Source organism: Hyperoodon ampullatus (assembly GCF_949752795.1).
Source record: "Hyperoodon ampullatus genome assembly, chromosome: 10".
NCBI classification, from domain to species: Eukaryota; Metazoa; Chordata; class Mammalia; order Artiodactyla; family Ziphiidae; genus Hyperoodon; species Hyperoodon ampullatus.
In genome coordinates, this window is record NC_136923.1 from 37,511,237 (window position 1) to 37,526,222 (window position 14,986).

The window sequence follows — 14,986 nt, forward strand, 5'->3', positions numbered from 1 at the left end:
TGAGCCATGGCCGCTGAGCCTGCACATCCGGAGCCTGTGCTCCACAATGGGAGAGGCCACAACAGTGAGAGGCCCACGTACCATGAAAAAACAAAAAAACAAAAAAAAAAACCCTAAAATGGAATTACCATACGACCCAGCAATCCCACTACTGGGCATATACCCCGAGAAAACCATAATTCAAAAAGAGTTATGTACACAATGTTCTTTGCAGCACTATTTACAATAACCAGGAGATGGAAGCAACCTAAGTGCCCATCGACAGATGAACGGTGTGGCACATATATACAATGGAATATTACTCAGCCATAAAAAGAAACGAAATTGAGTTATTTGTAGTGAGGTGGATGGACCTAGAGTCTGTCATACAGAGTGAAGGAAGTCAGAAAGGGAAAAACACACACTGTATGCTAATACATATATATTGAATCTAAAAAAAAAAAAAAAAGGTTCTGAAGGACCTAGGGGCAGGACAGGAATAAAGACGCAGATGTAGAGAATGGACTTGAGGACACGGGGAGAGGGAAGGGTAAGCTGGGATGAAGTGAGAGAGTAACATTGACATATATACACTACCAAATGTAAAATAGATAGCTAGTGGGAAACAGCTGCATAGCACAGGGAGATCAGCTCAGTGCTTTGCAACCAGTTAGAGGGGTGGGATAAGGAGGGTGGGAGGGAGACGCAAAAGGGAGGGAATATGGGGATATACGTATGCATATAGCTGATTCACTTTGTTATAAAGCAGAAACTAAGCGGGGATATACGTATGCATATAGCTGATTCACTTTGTTATAAAGCAGAAACTAAGACACCATTGTAAAGCAATTATACTACAATAAAGATTTTTTTTTTAAAAAAAAGGGGGAATGTACAAAAACAATACCTTTTAAAATTGTGCCCCGAAAAATAAAATACCTAGGAATAAACCTGACCAAGGAAGTGAAACACTTATACACTGAGAACTATAAAACATTAATAAAGGAAATTAAAGAGGATTCAAAGAAATGGAAAGATATCCCATGCTCTTGGATTGGAAGATTTAATATTGTTAAATGGCCATACTACCCAAAGCAATCTACAGATTGAATGTGATCCCTATCAAATTACCCATGACATTTTTCACAAAACTAGAACAAATAATCCAAAAATCTATATAGAGCTATAAAAGACCCAGAATTGCCACAGCAATCCTGAAGAAAAAAAAAAAAAAGCAGGAGGCATAACCCTCCCAGACTTCAGATAATAGTATAAAGGTACAGTAATCAAAACAATGTGGTATTGGCACAAAAAGAGACATATGGATCAATGGAACAGAACAGAGAGCCCAGAGATAAACCCATGCACCTACAGTCAATTACTCTTCAACAAAGGAGGCAAGAATATACAATGGGAAAAAGACAGTCTCTTCAGCAAGTGGTGCTGGGAAAGTTGGACAGCTGCATGTATATCAATGAAGTTAGAACACAGCCTCATACCATACACAAAAATTAATTCAAAATGGCTTAAAGACTTAAACATAAGATATGACACCATAAAACTCCTATAAGAGAACATAGGCAAAACATTCTCTGACATAAATCATACCAATGTTTTCCTAGGTCAGTCTCCCAAGGCAATAGAAATAAAAACAAAAATAAACAAATGGGACCTAGTCAAACTTACAAGCTTTTGCACAGCGAAGGAAACCAACAAAACAAAACAAACAGCAAAAAAAAAAAAAAAAAGAAAAAGAAAAAGAAAAAACCACCTATGGAATTGGAGAAAATATTTGCAAATGATGTGAACAACAAGGGCTTAATTTCCAAAATATATCAGCAGCTCATACAACTCAACAACAACAACAAAAACAAACAACCCAATCAAAAAATGGGCAGAAGACCTAAATAGACATTTCTCCAAAGACGAAATACAGGTGGCCAATAGGCACATGAAAAGATGCTCAACATCACTAGTTATTAGAGAAATGCAAATCAAAACTATGAGGTACCACCTCACACCGGTCAAAATGGCAATCATTAAAAAGTCTACAGGGGGGACTTCTCTGGTGGGGCAGTGGTTAAGAATCGGCCTGCCAATGCAGGGGACACAGGTTTGAGCCCTGGTCCCGGAAGATCCCACATGCCGCGGAGTGTCTGGGCCCGTGCACCACAACTACTGAGCCTGCGCTCTAGAGCCCACGAGCCACTACTACTGAGCCCACGCACCATGATGACTGAGGGCCGCGCACCTGGAGCCCGTACTCCGCAACAGGAGAGGCCACCGCAATGAGAAGCACGTACACCGCAATGAAGAGAAAGCCCGTGCATAGCAATGAAGACCCAACACACCAAAAATAAATAAATAAATGATTAATTAATTAAAAAAAAAAGTCTACAGGGGACTTCCCTGATGGTCCAGCGGTTAAGAATCTGCCTTCCAGGGCTCCCCTGGTGGCGCAGTGGTTGAGAGTCCGCCTGCCGATGCAGGGGACATGGGTTCGTCCCCCGGTCCAGGAAGATCCCACATGCCGCGGAGTGTCTGGGCCTGTGAGCCATCGCCACTGAGCCTGCGCGTCCGGAGCCTGTGTTCCGCAACGGGAGAGGCCCCAAAGGTGAGAGGCCCATGTACCGCAAAACAAACAAACAAACAAAAAACAAAAAAAAAGAATCTGCCTTCCAGTGCAGGGGATGCAGGTTCGATCCCTGGTCGGGGAACTAAAATCTCACATGCCACGGGGCAACTAAGCCTGCGTGCTGCAACTACTGAGCCTGCGTACCGCAACTAGAGAAGCCCATGTGCTGCAATGAAGAGCCCACAGGACACAATGAAAGATCACACATTCCACAACAAAGATCCCATGTGCTGCAGCTAAGACAACCAAAATAAATAAATTTTTTTAAAAATGGATAACACAGGTACCTCTGATTAAAAAAAGAAAAAGTTGGGCTTCCCTGGTGGCGCAGTGGTTGAGAGTCCGCCTGCTGATGCAGGGGACACGGGTTCGTGCCCCGGTCCGGGGAGATCCCACATGCCACAGAGCGGCTGGGCCCATGAGCTATGGCCACTGAGCCTGCGCGTCCGGAGCCTGTGCTCCGCAACAGGAGAGGCCACAACAGTGAGAGGCCCGCGTACCACAAAAAAAAAAAAAAAAAAAAAAATGTCTACAAAGGGGATTTCCCTGGTGGTCCAGTGGCTAGGACTCCATGCTCCCAGTGGGGGGGGCCTGGGTTCAATCCCTGGTCTGGGAACTCGATCCCACATGCCACAACTGGGAGTTTGCCTGCTGCAGCTAAAGATCCTGCATGCCACAACTGAGACCTGACGTAGCCAAATAAATAAATAAATAATTTTAAAAAGTCTACAAACAACAAATGCTGGAGAAGGTGTGGAGAAAAGGGAACACTCCTACACTGTTGTTGGGAATGTAAGTTGGTGCAGCCACTGTGGAAAACAGTAATGGAGGTTCCACAGAAAACTAAAAATAGGGATTTCCCTGGTGGTCCAGCGATTAAGACTCCCCACTTCCACTGCAGGGGGCAAAAAAACCCCTAAAAATAGAATTACCGTATGGTCCAGCAATCCCACTTCTGGGCATATATCCAGATAAAACTATAATTCAAGGGGCTTCCCTGGTGGCGCAGTGGTTGAGAGTCCGCCTGCTGATGCAGGGAACACGGGTTCGTGCCCGGTCCGGGAGGATCCCACATGCCACGGAGCGGCTGGGCCCATGGGCCATGGCTGCTGAGCCTGTGCGTCCGGAGCCTGTGCTCCACAGTGGGAGAGGCCACAGGAGTGAGAGGCCCGCATACCACAAAACAAACAAACAAACAAACAAAAAACTATAATTCAAAAAGATACATACATGCCTGTGTTCATAGCAGCACTATTCACAATAGCCAAGACATGGAAACAACCTAAATGGCCATCAACAGATGAATGGATAAAGAAGATGTGGTACATATACACAATGGAATACTACTCAGCCATAAAAAAGAATGAAATAATGCCATTTGCAGCAACACGGATGCAACTAGAGATTATCATACTAAGTGATATAGGTCAGAAAGAGAAAGACAAATACCATATGATAACACTTATATGTGGAATCTAAAATATGACAAAAGATTGGATCAAGATGGCAGAGGAACAGGATGTGGAGCTCACCTTCTCCCACAAATACATCAAAAATACATCTACGTTGTGGAACGATTCTCACAGAACATGTACTGAATGCTGGCAGAAGACCTAAGGGCAAGAAAATCTCTATGTAACTGGGTAGGGCAAAAGAAAAAAAAGAGAGAAAGAAAGGAATTGGGACAGGTCCTGCATCCCTGGGAGGGAGCTGTGAAAGAAGAAAGGTTTCCACACACTGGGAAGTCTACTCCCCAGCCTCAGACACTTGCATTGGGGTGGTGTGCTGAGGCTCAGACTTCCAAGGTCAGACCCCGGGGACAGGGCTGGGGTTGGCTGTGCAGAGACAGCCTGAGGGGACTAGGGTGTGGTCACCACAACTGAGGGAGTATGGGAAGAAGCCTGGGCCCACCAGAGAGGGAAGGTGCTATTGTTGGGCGGTGCACGAGAAGAGGGGAGGGACTGCCATAGGAACTTCTTTCTCCACGCTCTCAGGCAGCAGAACACCACCTACACACGCTCCAGGGGTGGATGTAAGCGTCCACTGCAATCTCGAACTCCAGAGGGAGGTGCAGACTGCTCCTGTTGCTGAGGGTCCAGGAACCGGGCACCAACTGCTGTCCTTGCCTTCCAGGAGCGTATTCAGGCCACGCACCTGCACACCCACTACCAAGGGGATAACAGCCAGCACATACTGAGGAAAGAGACGGCAGGCATCCAAACCAACAACAGCCCTCAGGCCAAAAAGATATTAAACCCACACATTCTACACAGGGATGCTCCTGCATAAAATAGCCCTCCAAGACACAGTAGATAATTGTTTCTCCTAAACTCACAGATTAAGAGAAATATAAGCAAAATGAAGAAGCAAAGAAACCACCCCCAGTTAAAAGACCAGAAGAATTCCCCTGAAGGAACAAACAATGAAACAGACCTCTTCAGTCTAATAGACAACAAGTTCAAAAAGGAGGTAATGAAAATCATAAAATTTGGGGAAGGAGAGTAAGAAAATGCAGATTTTAAAAAATGTGTTTGAGACTACATGACACCCAGTCTAAAGCAAGCAGATATAGGAAGGGACTAACATACCTGAAAAAGAGGGAAACCACAAATCAAAAACATACAATAGATTCACAAAAACCAAAAAGAAGAGAACACAAGCATAGAATAAAAGGAAATCATCAAACCACAAAAAGAAAAAGAATGGGGCTTCCCTGGTGGTGCAATGGTTGAGAGTCCGCCTGCCGATGCAGGGGACACAGGTCCCCGGTCCGGGAAGATCCCACACGCCGCGGAGCGGCTGGGCCCGTGAGCCATGGCCGCTGAGCCTGTGTGTCCGGAGCCTGTGCTCTGCAACGGGAGAGGCCACAATAGTGAGAGGACCATGTGCCGCCAAAAAAAAAAAAAGAAAGGAACAACCCCAGAAACAGAATCAAATGGAAAACAAGGTTTAAAATGGCAATAAATACACAGGTATCAATAATTACCTTAAAGGTCAATGGACTGAATGCTCCCATCAAAAGACATAGAGTGTCAGACTGGATAAAAGAACAAGAGCCTACAATATGCTGCCTACAAGAGACCCACCTTAGGGCAAAGGACACACATAGACTGAAAGTGAGGGGATGGAAAAAGATATTTCATGCAAACGGAAATGACAAGAAAGCAGGAGTTGCAATACTCATATCAGACAAAACAGACTTTAAAGCAAAGTCTATAAAGAATGATAAAGGACACTATATAATGAAAAAAGGATTAATACAAGAAGAGGATTTTACTCTTGTCAACATATATGCACCTAATACAGGAGCACCCGAACACATAAAGCAAATACTAACAGACATAAAAGGAGAAATCAATGGGAATACAATAACAGTACGAGACTTTAACATCCCACTCACATTAATGGGCAGATCTTCTAGACAGAAAATCAAAAGGCAACAGAGATCCTAAATAATACAATAGAACAGTTAGAATTAATTGATATTTTCAGGACATTACATCCAAAAAAAACAAAAACAAAAACAGAATACATGTTCTTTTCAAGTGCACATGGAACATTCTCTAGGACTGACCACATACTAGGGCATAAAATTAACCTCAACAAATTTAAAAGTATAGAAGTTATTTCAAGCATTTTCCCTGATCACAAAGGCATGAAACTAGAAATCAACCACAGGAAAAGAAATGAGAAAAAAAAGATTACATGTAGACTAAACAACATGCTACTACAAACCAATGGGTCAATGAGGAAATCAAAAAGGAAATTTAAAAATACCTTGAGACAAATGACAATGAAAACACAACGATACAGCAACTTCCCTGGTGGTCCAGTGGTTAAGACGTCACCTTCCAATGCAAGGGGTGCAGGTTTGATCCCTGGTTGAGGAGCTAAGACCCCACATGCCTCACAGCCGAAAAACCAAAACATAAAAAAAAGGAGCAATACTGTAACAAATTCAATAAAGATTTTAAATATGGTCCACATTAAAAAAAAATCTTAAAAAAACCCCACAACCATACAAAATCTATGCAATGCAGCAAAAGCAGTTCTTAGAGGGAAGTTCATAGTGATACAGGCCTTCCTCAAAAAAACCCCAAGAAACAAGAAAAATGTCAAATAAACAACCTATCACCTAAAAGAATTAGAAAAAGAACAAACAAAACCTAAAGTCAGCAGAAGGAAGGAAATAATAAAGATCAGGGAGGAAATAAATAAAACAGAGATTAAAAAACAGTAGAGGGGCTTCCCTGGTGGCGCAGTGGTTGAGAGTCTGCCTGCCGATGCAGGGCACACGGGTTCGTGCTCCAGTCCAGGAAGAGTCCACATGCCGCGGAGCGGCTGGGCGCATGGGCCATGGCCGCTGAGCCTGCACGTCCGGAGCCTGTGCTCCACAGCAGGAGAGGCCACGGCAGTGAGAGGCCCGCGTGCCACACACACAAAAAAAAACAGTAGAGGGTTTCCCTGGTGGCACAGTGGTTGAGAGTCCGCCTGCCGATGCAGGGGACACGGGTTCGTGCTCCAGTCCGGGAAGATCCCACATGCCGTGGAGCGGCTGGGCCCGTGAGCCATGGCCTCTGAGACTGCGCGTCCAGAGCCTGTGCTCCGCAACGGGAGAGGCCACAACAGTGAGAGGCCCGCGTACCGCAAAAAAAAAAAAAAAAAAAAAACAGTAGGAAAAAATCAGTAAAACCAAGAGCTGGTTCTTTGAAAGGGTAAACAAAATTGACAAACCTCTGGCCAGGCTCATGAATAAGAAAAGAGAGAGAACCCAAATAAACAAAAGAAGAAACAAAAAAGGAGAAACCTCAACCAATACCACAGAAATACAAAAAAAATAAGAGAGGGGCTTCCCTGGTGGTGCAGTGGTTAAGAACCTGTCTGCCAATGCAGGGGACATGGGTTTTGCCCCAGTCCGGAAAGATCCCACATGCCACAGAGCAACTAAGCCTGTGCACCACAACTACTGAGCCTGTGTTCTAGAGCCCGCGAGCCACAACTACTGAGCCTGCATGCCACAACTACTGTAGCCCATGTGCCTAGAGCCCGTGCTCCACAACAAGAGAAGCCACTGCAATGAGAAGCCTGCACACCACAACAAAGAGCAGCCCCCGCTCACCACAACTAGAAGAAAGCCCATGCACAGCAACGCAGCCAAAAATAAAATAAATAAGACATTAAAAAGAACGAACCTCACTTCAATAAAGACAAGCAAAAAAACTTACCTTAAAAAAAATCCATAAGAGAATACTATGAACAATTTTATATGCCAACAAATTTGACAACCTAGAAGAAATTGACAACTTTCTAGAAACATACAGCCAACCAAAACTGAATCAAGATAGATAATTTGAACAGACCCATCACTAGAAGTGAAATAGAATCTGTAGTTAAAAAAAAAAACAACTCCCTACAAACAAAAGTCCAGGACCAGATGGTTTCACAAGTGAATTCTACCAAACATACAAAGAAGAACTTATACTGATTCTTCTCAAACTCTTCCAAAAGATTGAAGAGGAGGGAACACTCCCGAAGACATTCTATGAAGGCACTATCACCCTGATACCAAAACCAGACAAAGACACCACCAAAAAAGAAAATTACAGGCCAATATCTTTGATGACTATAGATGCAAAAGTTCTCAACCAAATATTAGCAAACCAAATCCAACAACACATGAAAAAGATCATACACCACGACCAGGTGGGATTCATCCCAAGTTTACAAGGATAGTTCAACATACACAAATCAATCAATGTAATATACCACATTAACAACAGAAAAGTAAAAAACCACATGATCATCTCAATAGATGCAGAAAAAGCATCTGACAAAATTCAACATTCATTCATGATAAAAACTCTTACCAAAGTGGGTATAGAGGGAACACATCTCAACATAATAAAAGCCATTTCTGACAAACCCACAGCCAAAATAATAGTCAATGGTGAAAAGCTGAAAGCCTTTCCACTAAAATCTGGAACAAGACAAGGATGTCCAGGACTTCCCTGGTGGCACAGTGGTTAAGACTCCGCACTCCCAATGCAGGGGGCCCAGGTTTGATCCCTGGTCAGGGAACTAGATCTCACATGCATGCCACAACTAAGAGTTCACATGCCACAACTAAGGAGCTGGTGAGCCGCAACTAAGCAGCTGGCAAGCCACAACTAAGGAGCCCACCTACTGCAACTAAGACCTGGTGCCACCAAATAAATAAATAAATATTAAAAAAAAAAAAAAAGACAAGGATGTCCACCCCCACCACTTCTATTCAACATAGTATTGGAAGCCCTAGCCACAGCAATCAGACAAGAAAGAGAAATAAAAGGTAACCAAATTGGAAAGGAAGAGGTAAAATTGTCACTAGATGCAGATAACATGACACTATATATAGAAAATCCTAAGAATTCCAAACTAAAACTACTAGATCTAATAAATGAATTCAGCAAAGTAGTAGGATACAAGACTAACATTCAGAAATCGGTTGCATTTCTTTACACTAACAATGAAATATCAGACAGGGAATGTAAAAAACCAGTATCTTTTAAAATTGCACCATGGGGCTTCCCTGGTGGCGCAGTGGTTGAGAGTCTGCCTGACGATGCAGGGGACACGGGTTCGTACCCCGGTCTGGGAAGACTCCACATGCCGCAGAGCGGCTGGGCCCGTGAGCCATGGCCGCTGAGCCTGCGTGTCCAGAGCCTGTGCTCCGCAACGGGAGAGGCCACAACAGTGAGAGGCCCGCATACCACAAAAAAAAAAGAAAAAAAGCCTAGCATAAAATTGCACCATGGACAGCTACATGTAAAACAATGAAATTAGAACACTCCCTAACACCATACACAAAAATAAACTCAAAATGGATTAAAGACCTAAATGTAAGGCCAGATATTATAAAACTCTTAGAGAATATAGGCAGAACACCCTTTGACATAAATCACAGCAAGATTTTTTTTGACCCACCTCCTACAATAATGGAAACAAAACCAAAAATAAACAAATGGGACCTAATTAAACTTAAAAGCTTTTACACAGCAAAGGAAACCATAAATGAGACAAAAAGGCAACCCTCAGAATGGGAGAAAATATTTGAAAACGAACCAACTGACAAAGGATTAATCTCCAAAACATACAAACAGCTCATGCAGCTCAGTATCAAACAACCCAATCAAAAAATGGGCAGAATTCCTAAACAGACATTCTCCAAAGAAGACATACAGATGGCTAACAAACACATGAAAAGATGCTCAACATCACTAATTATTAGAGAAATGCAAATCAAAACTTCAATGTGGTATCACCTCACACTGGTCAGAATGGTCATCATCGAGAAATCTACAAACAATAAATGCTGGAGAGGGTGTGGAGAAGAGGGAACCCTCTTACACTGTTGGTGGGAATGAAAATTGATACAGTCACAATGGAGAACAGTATGGAGGTTCCTTAAAAAACTAAAAATAGGACTACCATGTGACCCAGCAATCCCACTCCTGGGCATATACCCAGAGAAAACCATAATTCAAAAAGACACATGCGCCCCAATGTTCACTGCAGCACTATTTACAATACCCAGGACATGGAAACAACCTAAATGTCCATTAACAGAGGAATGGATAAAGAAGACATGATACATATATACAATGGAATATTACTCAGACATAAAAAGAAACGAAATTGTGTCATTTGCAGAGACATGGATGGACCTAGAGACTGTCATACAGAGTGAAGTAAGTCAGAAAGAGAAAAACAAATATCGTATATTAACACATATATGTGGAATCCAGAAAAATGGTATAGATGATCTTATTTGCAAAGCAGAAATAGAGACACAGACGTCTCTACATCTGGATACAAATGTATGGATACCAAGGGGGCAGGGGTGATGGTGGGATGAATTGGGAGATTGGGATTGACATATATACACTACTATGTATAAAGTAGATAACTAATGAGAACCTACTGTATAGCACAAGGAACTCCTCGGTGCTCTGTGGTGACCTAAATGGCAAGGAAATCCAAAAAAGAGGGGATATATGTATACGTATGGCTGATTCACTTTGCTCTACAGCATAAACTGACACAGCAGTGTAAGCAACTATACTCCAATAAAAAATAAAAATAAAATTGCACCAAAAAAAGAAAAACAAACCTAGGAATAATCTGACCCAGGAGATGAAAGACTTATACGCTGAGAACTATAAAACATTAATAAAGGGGGCTTCCCTGGTGGTGCAGTGCTTGAGAATCTGCCTGCCAATGCAGGGGACACGGGTTCGAGCCCTGGCCTGGGAAGATCCCACATGCCGTGGAGCAAGTAGACCCATGAGCCACAATTACTGAGCCTGCGCATCTGGAGCCTGTGCTCTGCAACAAGAGAGGGTGCAATAGTGAGAGGCCTGCACACCGCGATGAGGAGTGGCCTCCGCTTGCCGCAACTAGAGAAAGCCCTTGCACAGAAACAAAGCCAACACAGCCATAAATAGATAAACAAATAAATAAATTTTTTTTAAAAAAGGCAAAATTCCTACCAAAAAAACCTTTTTAAAACAAACAAACAAACAAGGGCTTCCCTGGTGGCTCAGTGGTTGAGAGTCCGCCTGCCGATGCAGGGGACGTGGGTTGCCCCGGTCCGGGAAGATCCCACATGCCGGGGAGCGGCTAGGCCCGTGAGCCATGGCTGCTGAGCCTGTGCGTCCGGAGCCTGTGCTCCGCAACGGGAGAGACCACAACAGTGAGAGGCCCACGTACCGCAAAAAAATAAAAATAAAAAAAATAAATTTAAAAAACAAACATTAATAAAGGAAATTAAAGATATCCCATGCTCTTGGATTGGAAGATTTAATATTGTTAAATGGCAATACTAACCAAAGCAATCTACAGATTGAATGTGATCCCTATCAAATTACCCATGACATTTTTCACAGAACTAGAACAAATAATCCAAAAATTTACATGGAACAATAAAAGACCCAGAATTGCCACAGCAATCCTGAGGGAAAAAAACCAAAGCAGGAAGCATAACTCTCCCAGACTTCAGACAATACTACAAAACTACAGTAATCAAAACAGTGTGTTGTTAAATTTTATTATTTTCATTTATTTATTTATTTATTATTTTTTGGCCGTGTTGGGTCTTTGTTGCTGCATGCGGGCTTTTCTCTGGTTGCGGCCAGTGGGGGTTACTCTTCGTTGTGGTGCGCAGGCTTCTCATTGTGGTGGCTTCTCTTGTTGGGAACACAGGCTCTAGGTGCGCGGGTTTCAGTAGTTGTGGCATACGGGCTCTGTAGTTGTGGCTCGCGGGCTCTAGAGTGCAGGCTCAGTAGTCATGGCACATGGGCTTAGTTGTTCCACAGCACATGGGATCTTCCCCGACCAGGGCTCCAACCAGTGTCTCCTGCATTGGCAGGCGGATTCTTAACCACTGCACCACCAGGGAAGCCCCAACAGTGTGGTATTGGCACAAAAACAGACATACAGATCAATGGAACAGAATAGAGAGCCCAGAAATAAACCCACACACCCATGGTCAATTAATCTTCAACAAAGGAGGCAAGAATATACAAAGGAAAAGAGTCTTTTCAGCTGGTGGTGCTAGGAAAGTCAGACAGCCACATGTAAATCAATGAAGTTAGAACACAGTCTCATACCATGCACAAAAATAAAATCAAAATGGCTTAAAGACTTAGACATAAGACATGACACCACAAAACTCCTAGAAGAGAGCAGAGGCAAAACATTCTCTGACATAAGTCGTACCAATGTTCTCTTAGGTCAGTCTCCCAAGGCAATAAAAATAAAAACAAATGGGACCTAATCAAACTTACAAGCTTTTGCACAGCAAAGGAAGCCATAGATAAAACAAAAAGACAACCTACGGAATGGGAGAAAATATTTGCAAATGATATGACGGACAAGGGCTTAATTTCCAAAATATATCAGCAGCTCATACAACTCGACAACAACAAAACAAAAAACAAACAACCCAGTCAAAACATGAGCAGAAGACTGGGCTTTGCTGGTGGCGCAATGATTAAGAATCCACCTGCCACTGCCGGCGACACGGGTTTGAGCCCTGGTCTGGGAAGATCCCACATGCCGTGGAGCAACTAAGCCCATGTGCCACAACTACTGAGCCTGCACTCTAGAGCCTGCGAGCCACAAGTACTGAGCCTGTGTGCCACAACTACTGAAGCCCATGTGCCTAGAGCCCATGCTCTGCAACAAGAAAAGCCACCGCAATGAGAAGCCCGCACACCGCAACAAAGAGTAGCCCCCACTCGCCACAACTAGAGAAAGCCTGTGTGCAGCAACGAAGACCCAACACAGCCAAAAATAAAAAATAAATAAAATAATTTTAAAAAAATGAGCAGAAGACTTAAATAGATATTTCTCCAAAGACAAAATACAGGTGGCCAATAGGCACATGAAAAGATGCTCAACATCACTAATTATTAGAGAAATGTGAATCAAAACTACAATGAGTTACCACCTCACACTGGTCAGAGTGGCCATCATTAAAAAGTCTACAAGTAACAAATGCTGGAGAGGGTGTGGAGAAAAGGGCACCCTCCTACACTGTTGGTGGGAATGTAAGTTGGTGCAGCTCCTATGGAAAACAGTACAGAGGTTCCTAAGAAAACTAAAAATAGAATTACCATATGATCCAGCAATCCCACTCCTGGGTATACAACCAGACAAAACTAGAATTCAAAAAGATACAAGCACCCCTATTTTCATAGCAGCACTATTCACAATAGCCAAGACATGGAAACAACCTAAATGGCCATCAACAGATGAATGGATAAAGAAGATGTGGTATATATACACAACAGAATACTACTCAGCCATAAAAAAGAATGAAATAATGCCATGTGCAGCAACATGGACACAACTAGAGATTATCATACTAAGTAAGTCAGAAAGAGAAAGACAAGTACCATAATGATTTCACTTATATGTCGAATCTAAAATATGGCACAAATGAACCTATCTATAAAAGAGAAATAGACTCACAGACATAGAGATCAGAGTTGTGGTTGCCAAGGGGCAGGGGATGGAAAGGGATGGACTGGGAGTTTGGGGTTAGTAGGTACAAACTATTACATTTATAATGGATAAACAACAAGGTCCTACTGTATAGCACAGGGAACTGCATCAAATCTCCTGGGATAATCCATAATGGAAAAGAATATAAAAAAAGAAAAAAAAAAAGAATGTGTATATATATGTATAACTTAATCACTTTGCTGTACAGCAGAAATTAACACAACATTGTAAATCAACTATACTTTAATTAAATAAATTAATCTTAAAATTGATTTTCACTAAGCAAAATTTATTATGAAATCAAATAAACTTTATTAAAATATTAAAATAAATAAAATATGATACAAATGAACCTATTTATGAAACAGAAACAGAATCATGGACATAGAGAACAGACTGGTGGTTGCCAAGGGGGAGGGGGTTGGGGGAGGGATGGAGTGGGAGGTTAGAATTAGCAGATGCAAGCTTTTATATATAAAATGGATAAACAGCAAAGTCCTACTATATAGCACAGAGAACTATATTCAATATCCTATGATAAGCCATAATGGAAAACATTTTAAAAAAGAATGTATGTATGTGTATAAGTGAATCACTCTGCTGTTCAGCAGAAATTAACACAACATTGTAAATCAACTATCATTCAATAAAAAAAGATATTGATAAAAAAAAGTATACCAATATTAAGCCCGACACCCCTGAAGGGCAAGTCCCAGTAAATACCCATTTTATCATTCAATCTGCCCCAGACATTAGGAGAAAATTACAGAAGGCAGCCATGGGACACCAAACCCCCATGAATCAGCTCATGGACTTGGCCTTAGGGTTGAGGAGGCAAGGAGGATTCAGGACAACAACGAAAGGCACAACTCTTCGTGGCAGCCCTAGCCCCCACACCGCCTCGTGGTTATCCTCCCCCTCCCCCTTGCGAAAGCCCATGGCAGGGGCAGGATCTAGAAAATCTGGATCAGAGCCCCTCTCTGTTGGGAACGGACCTGTTTTAAATGCAGCCAGGAGGGTCACTGGAAGGACGAACGCCCCCTGTATGGGAAAAATCCACCAGGACCCTGCCTGACATGCAAACCAGAGGGCCACTGGAAGCAAGGCTGCCCCCAGTCCCGAAGGGGACTCAGGGCTCCCAAACTGATGCTGGCCAAGAGGACTGAAGACTGACAGGGCCCAGGACTCTCCCTGCCTCCCAAAGGTCACCTGGTCATTTCCCCGGAGGAGACTCGGGTAACCTTGACGTGGCAAGTGGAAAAGGTATTTATTTTATTAGATTCACCTACTCTGTGATGATTGATTTCCCTGGACGCTTGTCCTCCC